Below are 14,044 nucleotides of genomic sequence, written 5' to 3'. Positions count from 1 at the left end.
GTCTCGGTCGGTGTCTTTATCCCCCGTTACCTTTATTCGGTTTTTGTTCTCTTGTTCCATTTAGAGGGAATGGCAAGCTGCTGTTTTGTCTGCCAAGTGGAAACGGGAATTAACGAGCCCGAATCCATGGCGGTTGATACTTGAGATTGTAAAGCTTAACCCTTTTGTTCCTAACTAAGATAAATAATGATCGAAAAGGATTTTTCTCTATATATTCGCGTTTATTCTTCTATTAATCACGTTTCTACTAAAAATGAAAGAGACAGAGAGAAATATAGCTTTTACATGTATAATCCGTCAAATTAAGACCAGCTGAAACTCTCAATATTCCCCCGTTTTTCTAGCGCAATTGGAAAACGTAAGCGAATTGCTTCAATCTATCAAGCATTTGATATTAAAAGCATGACAACGGAAGGGAGTGCGAAATTTATGAAAAAATTCATCGAATACACAAGCTGAATTCCGTGACCTCTCCCAAAAAAACAACAACGCGTTACGAGGTATGGACGATGACTGGCGTGCGAAACCGCTGCTAATATCGCGCGGACGAAATATTCGCCCCGCGAAAATTACGCGCTCGTCGCTCGGAACAACGTATCAAAGGGAGTCGGCGGTATAAATTTTCAGAGGAATTTAATTCGTCGCGGCATTAAAAAAAAAAAAAAAAAAAAGAAAGACAAAATGAAAAAAAGAAAGAAAAGACGGACAAAAAACCAAACAACGCAACAAAAACAACGAGGAGAAGGAACGGGAGAAAAAAAATACGCTACAGCTCGTCCACCTTGCAGCCGTAAAAGCAATTAAATCTTCGTTAGCGACCGCTCAAGGGATGATGACTCGCTTTGAGGTGGCGAAATTATTTCGAAAAAGCATAAACGCGGTCGCGCACGCGACGAACTCGCGTGACAACGTCGAAACCGCCGTTGAGCTCTGGCGTTATTGATTTTTCGCCGGAAATTGGGTCGCTTGATCGCGTTATATCGTTACACCGCCCATTAATTAATACCATCCGGCTAAACGTTGACCATTTTCTGATGCAGTGTAACGGCGAATCTTATATTCCTGAAAATAACCTTCCAGGCATGCTTTGAACGCAATATACATCGTTTTCAAAATGCAAATGGTACGTTACTGTTTAAACGCGTTTCCTTCGAACGCGTGTGCGCCTATGTCGATTACAATGTATCCAGCCGTTTGATTTCGAGAATGGTAACGGACCAATGAACGACGAAATGAACGTTTGGTATCATAATTGGTGGCGCTATTCACCAGCCAACGTTTAATAAGTAAAACGTTCGTCATTAGCGGGCTTCGCATACCTTGGCTTTCTCCATCGGAGCAACGATGAACAATTAGAATTAAACGATTGCATTTAATTAGCTCATCGGACAGAATCGGCCGCGGCGAAACTAGATCGCCATTATTGCTGCAAGTTTCGCCGTGTAATAGAGGCTGAGTTAATCTTTCTCGGTTTTTTCTTGCTCCTTTATCGAGAGGAACAATGACGGCATTTCGTGTAACCGCTTTTCAACCGTTTTATAAGACGATTTACTTTTGTTAGACTTGACAAAATTTCTCACGCATATTGGATTTCTCACGCTAATTAATTGTCGAGAAACGTGATGTAACGAGGATGGAAATTGTTGAAACGCAGGGAGATTACTCCGGGAATGTTTTGTCATAAGGGATGTGAAATATTCGTTTGTATTCACGTGGTCTTACTTAACGATATGAGTAATGTTATAGAAGAGTACAAAGTAATAATAATAATATTTGAGATATTTAAACAACAATCGACATAAAAGATAAAGTGAAAAAAGGGAGCATAATAATTGAAGAATTTTCAAGTGGTAAAGTATAATGAAATTTATAGTTAATAAATTCGTGTATAAGAAGAAGAACGTATTTCGAGGAAAACATACGACTTTAATTATTAATACTTTAAAACATACCGGATATTAACAAGGCAGAATATAATCAAGTATTAAATCGTACTGGAACTATGTACGATATAATAATTGAATTATAATAAATAATATGTAAAATGAAAAGTTTAGATGAAAATATTTCAGCTATGATATATTAGCCTGTAACGTTAAAAAATCGAATTTAATCAGGTAAAACATTGATAGAATAACATTGCTAATGAAATATTACATTAACGCCTCGAACATAATTTCCTTATTCCAGTTGAAACTTCTCCCAAAACGTTGGCTTTCCTTTGAGCACGAAACGTGTTAAATTCAATTATCAAACTTCAAATGGTCCGCTGGTAGACATCTCGCCGATGTTGAACACGTTCACAGATACACGAGCAAACAATGTAAAACGAGATACATATATACGCGTGACATATCGACCAGTTTATTGTCGCCATCTAAACCTGTAACCACGACCTTTGCTCTCCGTTGGCAAAAGATAAAGGACACAGCCCTTTTAACCGCTATGCATAGAGTAGCAGCTGTATGTTTAAGAGGAGATGGTAAATACCCAGAGGCTTTTCCGGCATTTCCAAGCTGATCGTTCGTATGGCACTCGTAAATCTCCATGCGATGCTCGACCCCGTATGTAACGCTATACGCAACATGTATCGAAGGTCAGAAATGGCAATTGATATCTCGCCTGAACGTTACGGGAACCGAATTTACGACAATGCCACGGAATTCGAAGCTCAGGAGAGATTATGGCGAATATTTGCTGTATAGGAAGGAAAATTCATATTTCACGTCCTTCAAATAACAACGATATGAAATTTCGCGTGGAAAATACTTCACGTTTTATTATGATAAACGAAATTAAACAAGATAAAGAACAATTATATTGAAATATTTGCACGCCGAGTGAAGGTGGTGCGGTAAAAAAGGACACTGAGCCACGGGGAGCCGATTGTGACAAACGCATTGTTTTGTCCGTGCAATTTACAATCATCTCTGTGTACTTTGTACGGTAAACGTTAAATATTTTATGAATCTATATAAATATATGTTAATATTACGCTTTATTATTATTGTGCTCTTGTAGTTCGCTAGCGCCCTTATTGTGTATGACATGATCGTCAATTCATCAACGAATTAAAACCCAACGATTTCACGATTCGTTGGATATTTATCGACGTTAAGAAGACTGCTATCAATTTCAACGATGGTTGGGAGAACGTTTTGCTCATAATATATGGGAATAAATATCCTTTTTAGTTTTTAAGAGTCACTGACACAGTACACGTTCGTCGGTAGAGCACAATGAATGCATGAAAATGCAAGAATGTAATTATACCGAAGTGGGTCAAACAGTAATCTTACTTTACAGGAGCAACAACGAAAGTCTGTGTTCTCCATACGCCATTCGCCTGTCGCTGTGAAAAAGAATGGTTCGTTGAAAGTAGCCCCCATTATGGTATTAACATATTTAAGCGCCATTGGTTTCTTTCAGCACTATCATTCTTGTTCTATGTATTTTTCACAAGTATATTCTAAAGAAATAAATTGCTTTCTTTACGGTCAAATATTTATATTACCGCTGAAGTCTGATATTCATCTATATATTTCTTGTTCTTGCAAAATAACGCAAGATTTCATATTACAAAATGTACCTCTGAGAAAATTTGTGCTTTATAATAGGAAACACTACTTCATTTTTCATACTATCCTGACATTTCTCTCGGTGATTATCATTTTTTCTTGGCACGATAATAGCATATACGATTAACACTAAAGCAGAGATTCAAACGGAAATTAGTAATTTTTTGTATCTGGGGCTAGAACACATTGCGGAAGCGGAATTTACAAACTTGATTCCCGTCGAAAAAGAATTATAAATTGCGAGGACAATTATTTTAATGTCTAAAACTTGTTGTAAAAAAATATCTATACGTACTGAAATTATTATTCTCAGAGACTGCACGAATTCGTTTGGTCACCTATCTGGTAACGAATTTCTTGATTGACTCTTGTCAACGCGCAGCCTAATCTTCTGAGCAAACATGAAATTCGGGCAGTAAATTGCTTCCATGACGTAAGCACCCACGAAGAAAGGATTTTTTTTAAATTCAACCTCTAAGGGTATAGAAAGGGGTAAAATGTGTGTTACGGACTCTTACAATATCTCCAATGCGGGATGAGACTCTGACTTGGGTTCAGCTTAGAAACGTTATCCATACAAATGCATAGAAACGTAATTCAGGCTTATGCCCTGCTCAACTTACAAAGGGGCGAATTTAGATTCGAATGAAAATTATAAAACTGTATCTTTTGAGTTACAACACTCCTATTTGACACATAAGTGTCCTTTTAAAATCTGTAGAAATGATCCAGCAGCTTTAAAGATATTGCATCCTTAAAGAAGTAAAACGGAGATAAAAGAGAGAAGAGATATTTTTTACTCGATAGAGTACGTTTCTCTGGCGGTGCCTTAACTGCTCTTGGAAAGCTATTCTACGATATATACGAAAGCTTTTCCTATTTCTGAAACAAATACTACATTTCAAATTTTACTTCATCGTTCTTCTGCATGAACACGCTCTGCTTTATTCAAGCTACATGTACGGTTCCTTTATAAATTTTCATGTATTTTAGCGAACATGTATGCGAAGCACATCTACCGTTATAATTATATCACGAAACCAATTTATGGAACGCAAAAAGCAATTTATAGGACAAAATATGGTATATATCCAGAAAATATTTCATAGAAAAATAATTCGTCGAAATAACAATTAATTTAGAACAATATTGAAGAGTATTGAAACTAATTTCGAACTTCTTTGGCAACTGTTAATTTGACACGCGATAAATTCAATAATTAATAGAATTACTATCAATGGTTATATCAGATTCCAATACAAGTATGATTATACCAACTACGACTACAGGTGAATATTAATTGTACCAGATATACCGTTACCATTAGATAGCAATAACCGTTAATCATTAGTATATTGGATACAGCATCTAATTGTACCTATACATAGAACAGAAATTCTAAAGTACCTACTTGATCACAAAAGCTTTAGTATATTGATAACAACCATCTGAATATAATTCCAACTAAATTATCTATTTTGTACTATAATCAAATCTCATACAATTATCTTTTTACAATACACATCCTATCGATCGTAAGCGAAGAAATAATATTAAACAGGCTTAGTATTAGCCACAGTAGTTTTCACATCTAATTTCTAAATCAACAACTTGCGACACCTATAATTGTTAAATTATCGTTATACACGTCCTTTTCGATTACTTCAAGTATACGGACTCTTATTCTAGATTTCAGATCTAACGAACCTTTAAATGCAGATCTTAGCGATAGAAAGCAAATTTCCAAAGTTTCCTATTTCCTAACATATACGATGTAATTATATAACAAAGAATACTTTGTTATATAAAGTATTTTCCCTTCCTTAGAAAACCTTTCTTTCATATCTACCTATTTAAAAGATTTAATAAATAAAAGGAAAGAAAAATCGACAATTACGTGATGCACGCATCGTGCATTAAAATGCGTGTTTCCAGACCGAAGAAATTAATGCTGCGAGCATTTACAGCTTAGAAGGGAGAAGCGATGAAAGTCATTATTACTTGACGCGAAGTGCAATCAGGTATAAATAAGTAACAAAAGCTGCTTTGCATACGGTAACGAAAGCGCGCGTGGGATTAGCCGGATGATTTTTTAATAGCTGCATAGCGCAACCGTGTGTTCGGATACGAGGCACCCCAATGTAGATCATAATTCTGTGACGCAAATACTACTCTCCGTTGTTGTCCAGGATGTGTCTTCATGAATATTAAAATAACTGCTAACTTTTAGAAAAGCTTAAGCGTAACGCGCGAAGTACCATAGGATTAAGTTCTCTCTTTCTCTCTCTCTCTCTCTCTCTGTCTCTGTCTCACTCACTCACTCACTCTCTCCTTCTGTATTTCACAGTTGACCATCGAATAGAACGAGGTGAACTTTTTTAATCATTCCACATAAAATGTACTTTCAGAGCGCATCGTTACAGGAAATAAGAAAAGAGTTGAAATGTTCGTCTTATAGTTGGTGGAAGAAAACTTGAAGAGAGTGGAGTAGAGAAGCGCGGAACGTGCCAATTAATCGATAAACTCTACAGAGACGTGACAGAATTATTATAGTCCACATCTGTCCTTGTCAGTATGTTCTAGAGGTGTTATAGTTGTCAATGGTGGTACACATAGTTAGATTATATAGGTAAACGTAATATATGTTATACAAGGCGCAAACTAATATTGCTCGTCAGCAGGCATTTTCCAAGAGTCTGTCAACGAAAACTTAACTTGAAGCGGTAATTACTTAACTTAACGAAAAGCGATAATTCCCAGAGTACATCATGTTACATATTGTTAGGCATGGTATTTTGAACGTGATTTCGTTTGAAAAGTGATTTCTTTCGCAGACCCATTCATCTGATCAGCCTTTTCAATCCGATGTTAGATTGTGTACTAATTCGATCGCATTTCTTTAAAATGTTAGAACATTTCGTATAAGATATATTTTATTTATATTGTTTCATTATATTTTAGAAATGGAGTAAATAACCTATTTATTTATCCGTATCGTTTGAAACTTCTTCTCCTTTTAGGTAACGAAACACTCCGAAATGCATATTTTTACATTCTTGAAATACGTAATATCATTCGTAAAAAGATTACCAAATATTAACCAGTTACCTGCGTTTGACGAGTATACACGTGAAACAAATCTTTACCTCGATGCGTTTGACGTGTATACTCGTCGTCGCTTGTATTCATTTACGCACTCCATGACATAGCTTCATAAGAGATTTGTAGAATTAAATTCCTCAGTTAATTGGTTAGAAAGATTCATATTTAATATTAATATTAAACACACGTTGTAAATCTGAGATTTCTGCTGTCAAAGAGAAAGTCTAAAATATTCATAATGTCCGTTTTCCCTGCATTACTGTCATTAAATGATGCAATTATAAACAATATTTGTCCATATTACTTGTATGTTGCCCGATACATTCAACATAAATGTGTTTTTATGATATTCCACAAAATGTAACATTGAAGGGCAATCGGACTTATTCCGCAACGTAATAATTTAATTTTAGTCAGTTCACTGTTCATATACGTAATTATTGATTTGTAGATTCGATTAAACAATAATTGATATTTTGATAGCTAATTAAATGTAACTGACAAAGATGGAAATAAACCCGAAATTCACAACCAATATTCATAGTTAATCTCTGTCAATTAATTTTGCAATAATCTAGAATTTCACAATTTCAATAATTCAGATTTTTATTCACAGCAATGAATTATATGAAAATCGAAACATAATCTTGATTGATTTTATGTGTATGAAAGCAATTCACGTGTTTGTAATATATATAGACTGCGTATGCTTTTAAGTAGCAGCTTTTATTTTTGTAAACATCGTAATAAAAAGCAACGGGTGGTGTAGCAATTCTATTACTCATCATTTTTAATATCCTTTCCACAGATTACACAAGAAAACCTAATGAGCACTATGTTGAAGTAATCAAAGATTTCGTACGTCTAATGGCGAGCATGAAACAAGCTAATCTGGAGAGCGAGCGAATCACGAAAACCTTGACAGACCAAAAATCGTTCTATTCTCAGCAACGCTATAAACAAGGGTTTCATGAAACCTGTATTCCACCTTCATCCATAATTCTTTCTCCATTAAACTTCGAGTTCTGGAAGATCCATTAAAATTGTAAATTCATATATCATAGGCAAAACACGATAAAAGGTATCGAAAAGAAATTCCAATACGTACGTACAGTAATTTTTATTTTCCAAAGCAACACGCAAATGAATTCTCCTGTTGTGTGAAAGAATGACACGTGTTGTTCCTTATTCGAGTCCATATGTTCGATACCAGTTTAACAAATAATTAATTTGGAATATTAAAAAGAAACATGGTCCGTTGTCTTTTTAGTTTATTAACAATAACAGGCAGACAAGTGGTAACTTGGTAGATGGTACACGTGATCCAAAACGTTAAACATTCGCAGGATTTAATCGACCCTACTTGGAAGTATTTGATAGAAAGCATTGTATCCGACGAGGATTCCGGTTATTCCGCTGGAGCAGTATCGTAGACGTCAAAGGAGTGGCGCGTGACTTGGTTGAGAAAGAAGCAAAAGGTCGATGCAATCGCTCTTGAGTCACGGAGGGCACAACCGGAAACGGGACGGAATCCCGAGTAATCCGGCGGGGTTTACCTCTGTCCTCGTGTATGCTCGCCGTTTTACTCACCGGAAATACAAGAAAAAAAAGGGGGAAGGGACGCAGGAAGCGACCTGAAAGAACGTTACTACCCCTTTTAAACTCGCCTAGTTTTCGGGCGAGCTTAAGTGAAAAGTCATGTAAGAAGTACCGTGGTAAGGCTGCCGTTAAAAATTACACGGAAACCTCGGCGGTAGGTAGAGCAGACAGCTCGAACTTTTCAATCCTGACGTAACCACATTTTCATTCTTACACTATGAAGTGATATGTTGAAGCAAAAATGATCGAGTTGAATTTACTTGCTTCTATTTCCTTCTCTGCGGTAGTGAAATTCTTTCGAATTAGTTTTGTCTAAATATTAGAATATAAAAGTTAGAATTTTCTATGTCTGAATAAAGTTTATAAAAAGAAATTTCTTTGTGATATTGTATAACATATAGATAACATGTGTAACAAATTTGAAGAAACCTTTTAAAGAACTAGACAAAGGAAACATTTAGTCTTTATTAAAATAGATATTTCATGAGCTAAATCTTCTCTATACATAAAAACATGAACAAAAATGCTTTAGCAATGAAGAAGCACCAGTGAAAGTTTCCTTTTTAATTTTTCTTTACGCTAGTCTAGTGCTGTATCCTAGGTATCCTAAGTAACAATGACAATCTCGCGTACTCACAAGTTCGTAACTCGTAAAGCATAGGAAATGAGCATCTCGGCCAGAACGAACCGCTCATTCAGCTTTTATTATACCCCATGGACTGCGCGGCGAAAATGTCTTTTTCTAATCTACACAATGTTGGAAATTCTCGTAAACATCGTCGCACATAGTCGAACAATGGAATCGTTTATATTCACGAAAACGAAAAATCATTGCACGATGAAAAATTGTTTATTGTTATAAATATAATTACAGTTTCGTGTGCGCAACAGTGCAAATGTTCCATGACTTACGAAAGGAGTATTATTATTTCATAAGATTTTATCTCAAAATCAGTATGAATTTGTCATTATAAAAAAAGAAATACCAAAAGTTACACAGAATTTGACTAAAGAATTTTGTAAAATTTTTCTACAATGCTTAAAAATATAAGGAAGATTAAGATTATTGGAAATCTGAAGTAGCAGTTACACTCTATAACCGAGTGCATGAGGAAACAATCACGAAAAAGCGTAGCACGCTTTGGAAAGCAGTTGAAATTTGCTAAATGAGGCAGAAAGTCCACCGAACCCAATTACATTAAAGCAGTTTCGAAGCCCGTCGAATTTCACAGGAACTCATCCACACTCTGCAGATCCTCCAGAAGTAGCCACAAATTTAGCAGACCATGGCGGATTCTCGATTCGATAGGGAATTGACCGAATTTTACAAGATGCCATGAAATCTACTGAACTCAGCAAAACCGGCTAACATTGCAAGTGGAAGAAACCTATTAGCCATCAAGAAAATTATGAAACTGCTGACAGATTTCGAAAACTAACGGAAAACTGGAATACAAATACTATCTCTAAAGTTAATTATAGCGAAATTGTAATAAATCCATGGGATTTCTGAGAATAATAGTATGATTTTATTAGATTTCAAGTTATTGACAGTCTTTAGCCACTTTGATAAATTTTGAAACAAAGAAGTGTTCTGCTTTGATCGAATGACATTTAAGTTTCAATTCTTAACGGTTATTTCAGAAACATAATTAAGATTAGACGAAGTAAACATGGAGTTTAGTGGAAAGTCATAAGTCTCAATAATATTCTGTTGTAACATATCCAATTAAATTTATGGAAATTTTAACGACTCTGACGGAATTCCGACGAATTTGATCAAAGTCCAAGGAATTTGTCACGATGTAATAAAAATCCAACAAATCCTATGAGGTTTGCTGGATCGCTAGATCTCCATCGCCATCTGAATTCTACGCGATTTAACAGATGGTCTTTCAATTCTAGTAATTTAAAACTTATGCATTATCCTATATTCGATGTTGCGATGTTCTAGTAGAGCGAGAAAAAATCTGATTTAACTCATCATAACGTAAAGAAGAATATAATTAAACAGGAAGCTACACACTGTTAAAAATGTACATACATTTTTTCTTATAAAACTGCGATTTCTGACGTGAAAAATTTGAGTTAATATAGACGGAGTTTGTTTTAAATTTAAAGTTCCAGGAACGTAATAATTATTCAGTAGACATAATATGCAAATAAGTAAAGTTCAAGTTTTCTAATTACTCCAACTTTTAGAGTTATTCTGATACGAAGCTCAAAACTTTCGATGAGCATATTTTCGGATGTTTTAACTTCTGACACACTCCGCCGAGCCAATTTTATGCAGTGTTTTATGCGCATTCATTAATTAAAAAGATCTCGTATGCTACGCGTATTTCATGAGTGACTTTGTACTGACACCAATATCCTCTATGAAACATTTGTAGTAAAAATCTTGGGAAAACTGAGTCATCGAAATTGATATCGAAAAATGTAGGTATCAGCTAAAAGTGGAATGATTTGGTGTAAGTTATATTATTATTTTACATCAAATTATGTCAAACCATTCAGCTCTGATATGTAATTTTCTTGTAGAAAATATGATGTTACAGGTTATAGCATGTATGAAAATGAAATGTGTTCTTTAAGTAGAACCGTATTGACTGCTTTGCATCGATGATGTCACGACTCAGAAAATGTAAATTTCAGAGGAGAGGCGTTTTGAAATGTACAAAGAAATCTTCGTGAGTCACGATGTTGTAAGACTGACTTAGCACAATATGCGTGGCTATTCACGAAAGCAGTACCCACAATTTTCCACTTGCAGCGTCCCAGAAGATGAGGCAGCGTTGTAAAAACTAAGGCCAAATTAACAGCGGCGTAAGTAATTTTGCTTCTAACATAAAACTGATGGAATTGTAAATATATTTGACATGATAAAAATAAGAACATAATGTAGGCCTCCCATTGGATAAAAGCAAATTTGAAATGTTTTATTGCGTGCCAGTATCGTCGTCAAGTAGCCATATATATTTTTCATATATTCATCAATACGTATTTTATCATTCCCCGCAATAAAATATGATGCTACTTATACCATAAAAAACCGTTAATTTGGAAACGTCTTTAAATTATACCCATCACATAAATACAATTCGCCACAATTTACGATACCGTTCTGGAGCTTAATGTCTATATTTACGTAGCTATTCAGCAAGTTCCTCTGCTCGTTTATCGCATCGTCAATATTATTCTGTTTATTCTTGGCGGCGACGACGCGCCGGTCGGTCGCGTGCAGCTTAAAACTTTCCGACAAGCAACTAAGTCGAAGAATCACGGGTTAATTCGAGTGCCGCGACTTCTCGGGGCGCGAGACAAGGAGGTCAATAGAAGTACAAAAACGAGAGGCGTCGGAATAGAGACAGATGGTCAAGAGATAAGCAGAACGAAGGGGAAATAGGGGGTGGCAGGAAGGAAAAAGAAACTATGTTTCTTGACGAAAGTTCGCCGGGTATCCTAGCATGGAAGGAACGGTGGAAGGCAAGATACGCAAGAGAAACGTAGAAATGAGAGAAAGGGAGAGCAAATAAATTTATGGGGAAAGTTAAAAGCATTGGAAGCTCGGTGGTGCACCGTGTTGTCGCGGGTGCATTTATTTTTCATTTTTCTTTCTGTCGTTCCTGGTTCCCGAACTCCTTCTCTATATCGTTGCGCGGCCGAGCGCTCGTCCCGAAACCCTCTTTTTTTCTATCTTTTCGCCAACGTAAATTGGGTTACGCCGTGCACGATGCGACATCAGAAAGTAGTTCATCGCGTCGTGTCGTGGCTAATTAACTCTATCCTACCGCTCTCTGCCCCCTGGTCTCAGCCATTTCTTTTCTATCTGCTCGATTTATTCCGTGAAACAGGATATTTTACGCAAGCCCACCTGCGGCTGATTAACGCTGCGTCTGGGTGTGGGACGGGCTGTGAGTCGGTAAAGGGAAATTATGATACTTCTAGATTGCATGTAGTAAATCTTAGAAGTTAGCTTGGCAATGGAGGGAACGTTGTTTAAATTTATATTAATTTTGATGATGCCCAAGCGACAGAGATAAGTGACTTTTCTAACTTTAAACGATCAGAATAGTAATTCTCAAACAATGATACATATGACATCACTGATATATACGTGAATAATTCTTGAAACACACATATATATACATTATTAATGATAAATCTCGGGTCACTTATTACGCAATAGATACATGGATTTTACAATCACGAAATGAAGTTGGTATTTATAAAACTGCTGTACTATAAGAAAAAGTAAATTATACCATCGTTTAAAGATCTTATTACAGGCATATTTTATCAAAACTTGTGTTTAAAGTTAGTAAGTGTCCTGTGACTTATATACGAGAGTGTACCTACTATTACTACTTACTATTAATATTAACATGCATCCCGTATCTATGTTCAGCGATTTCGTTCATTGCTTATTCACCATACGAATAAACCAACTTAAATCAACTACTTTGAAGAGCTCATAACGTGAACGTATGTGGAACATTGCCCTTGTCTCGTATTTCACTCATAGTTCTATTAGCAATTAGCAATCCAACTAGAGTGATCCCTGTCGTGCTGTCATAACCCTATCTCGGACATGACCGGGTCTCTAGTTAAATTCCCCTAATATCTCGGGTTCCAACGTCGAGGAACTAGATTATAATCAAGCAATGCTGGTGTATGGATAATCGATCGATTTCAATGATAATCCGACAGTGAAACAGATTTCAAAATGATTTACGTGATTGTATTCACGAAATGTCACGTGCCAAATATCCTTCAGAGTTACAGAGAGTTCGTTCATTTCGTAACATTCTTTGCAGAATTAGATTCTATTTCTCTACTTCGTCTGTTGAATCTTTCTGGCTATGGTAGTAGGGTTTTTGTAAATATTTTGTCAGGAACGTATATTTATTAAATTTACAACGTCATTCAGAATATGAAAATAACAATAATAACTTATTCACTAACCTATTCAATGTTACTAAGATACAACTACAAGTTTATCTATCTGTCAGGTTGCATTCTGTTTTCATCGTAAACATTTCTATTTTAACGAGTAATCTTTGTTTCAAATCATATTACTTGGATATGAAAAAAGATAAGTTAAGCAATCGGTGCAACGTACGTCTCGATAGCAGTCAATGTGTGAACGGAACCAAACCTCTATGACTTTGTATTCTATATTTGATATTGCTATTATTAAAATCTTCCGAATAATTGTTCAATAAAATCCTCTATCTATTTTAATGATAAGATTGTAAATTATGTTCATTTTGTTAACACTCGTTAAATAGAAACGCGAGAACAGAAAATTGAAATTAGAAAATTACCACAGAATAATTATATTTTATTTGCGAGTCGCATTACGTTCGAGAATTCTTCGAAATTTTATGATAATGCCCATAAATTCCTTGCATCTTCATTCGAAAGTATAACCGCGGCGTTTTACAACTACTCAAATACGACGATCCGTTGGGAAAGAACTGTATCACATAAAAGGGAACTTACGAGTTCTGGTAGAGTGCAGACAGCATCCATTTCGAGCATCGGACTTAAAAAGAATACGTCGATGACCTACATAGCTCGATTGATAACAGCAGTTGCTCGGCAAAGGACAGATCAAAGTTCGAATCTGGTGCGGCAATTTGAACGATTCTTTTTCCTCCTGAAACAGGATAAAGTCCGAGTGTTTTTCATTTCTCGCTATTTATATAAATATAAATATAAATATTTAATATTTAATAATTTTTTATATAAATATAAATATA

General features: G+C 35.5%; 1 protein-coding gene across 4 annotated transcripts in view; it reads left to right on the top strand.

Annotated features, from left to right (window-relative positions):
• The window catches only part of LOC132915996 (lachesin-like), a 480,024-nt gene that overhangs the window by 397,574 nt on the left and 68,406 nt on the right, over positions 1-14,044 (top strand). The gene's annotated exons all lie outside the window — the stretch shown is intronic.

The sequence above is a fragment of the Bombus pascuorum genome, chromosome 1 (assembly GCF_905332965.1).
Source record: "Bombus pascuorum chromosome 1, iyBomPasc1.1, whole genome shotgun sequence".
NCBI classification, from domain to species: Eukaryota; Metazoa; Arthropoda; class Insecta; order Hymenoptera; family Apidae; genus Bombus; species Bombus pascuorum.
The sequence above is the reverse complement of the archived record's forward strand: the minus strand, read 5'-3'. Positions and strand labels throughout refer to the sequence as shown.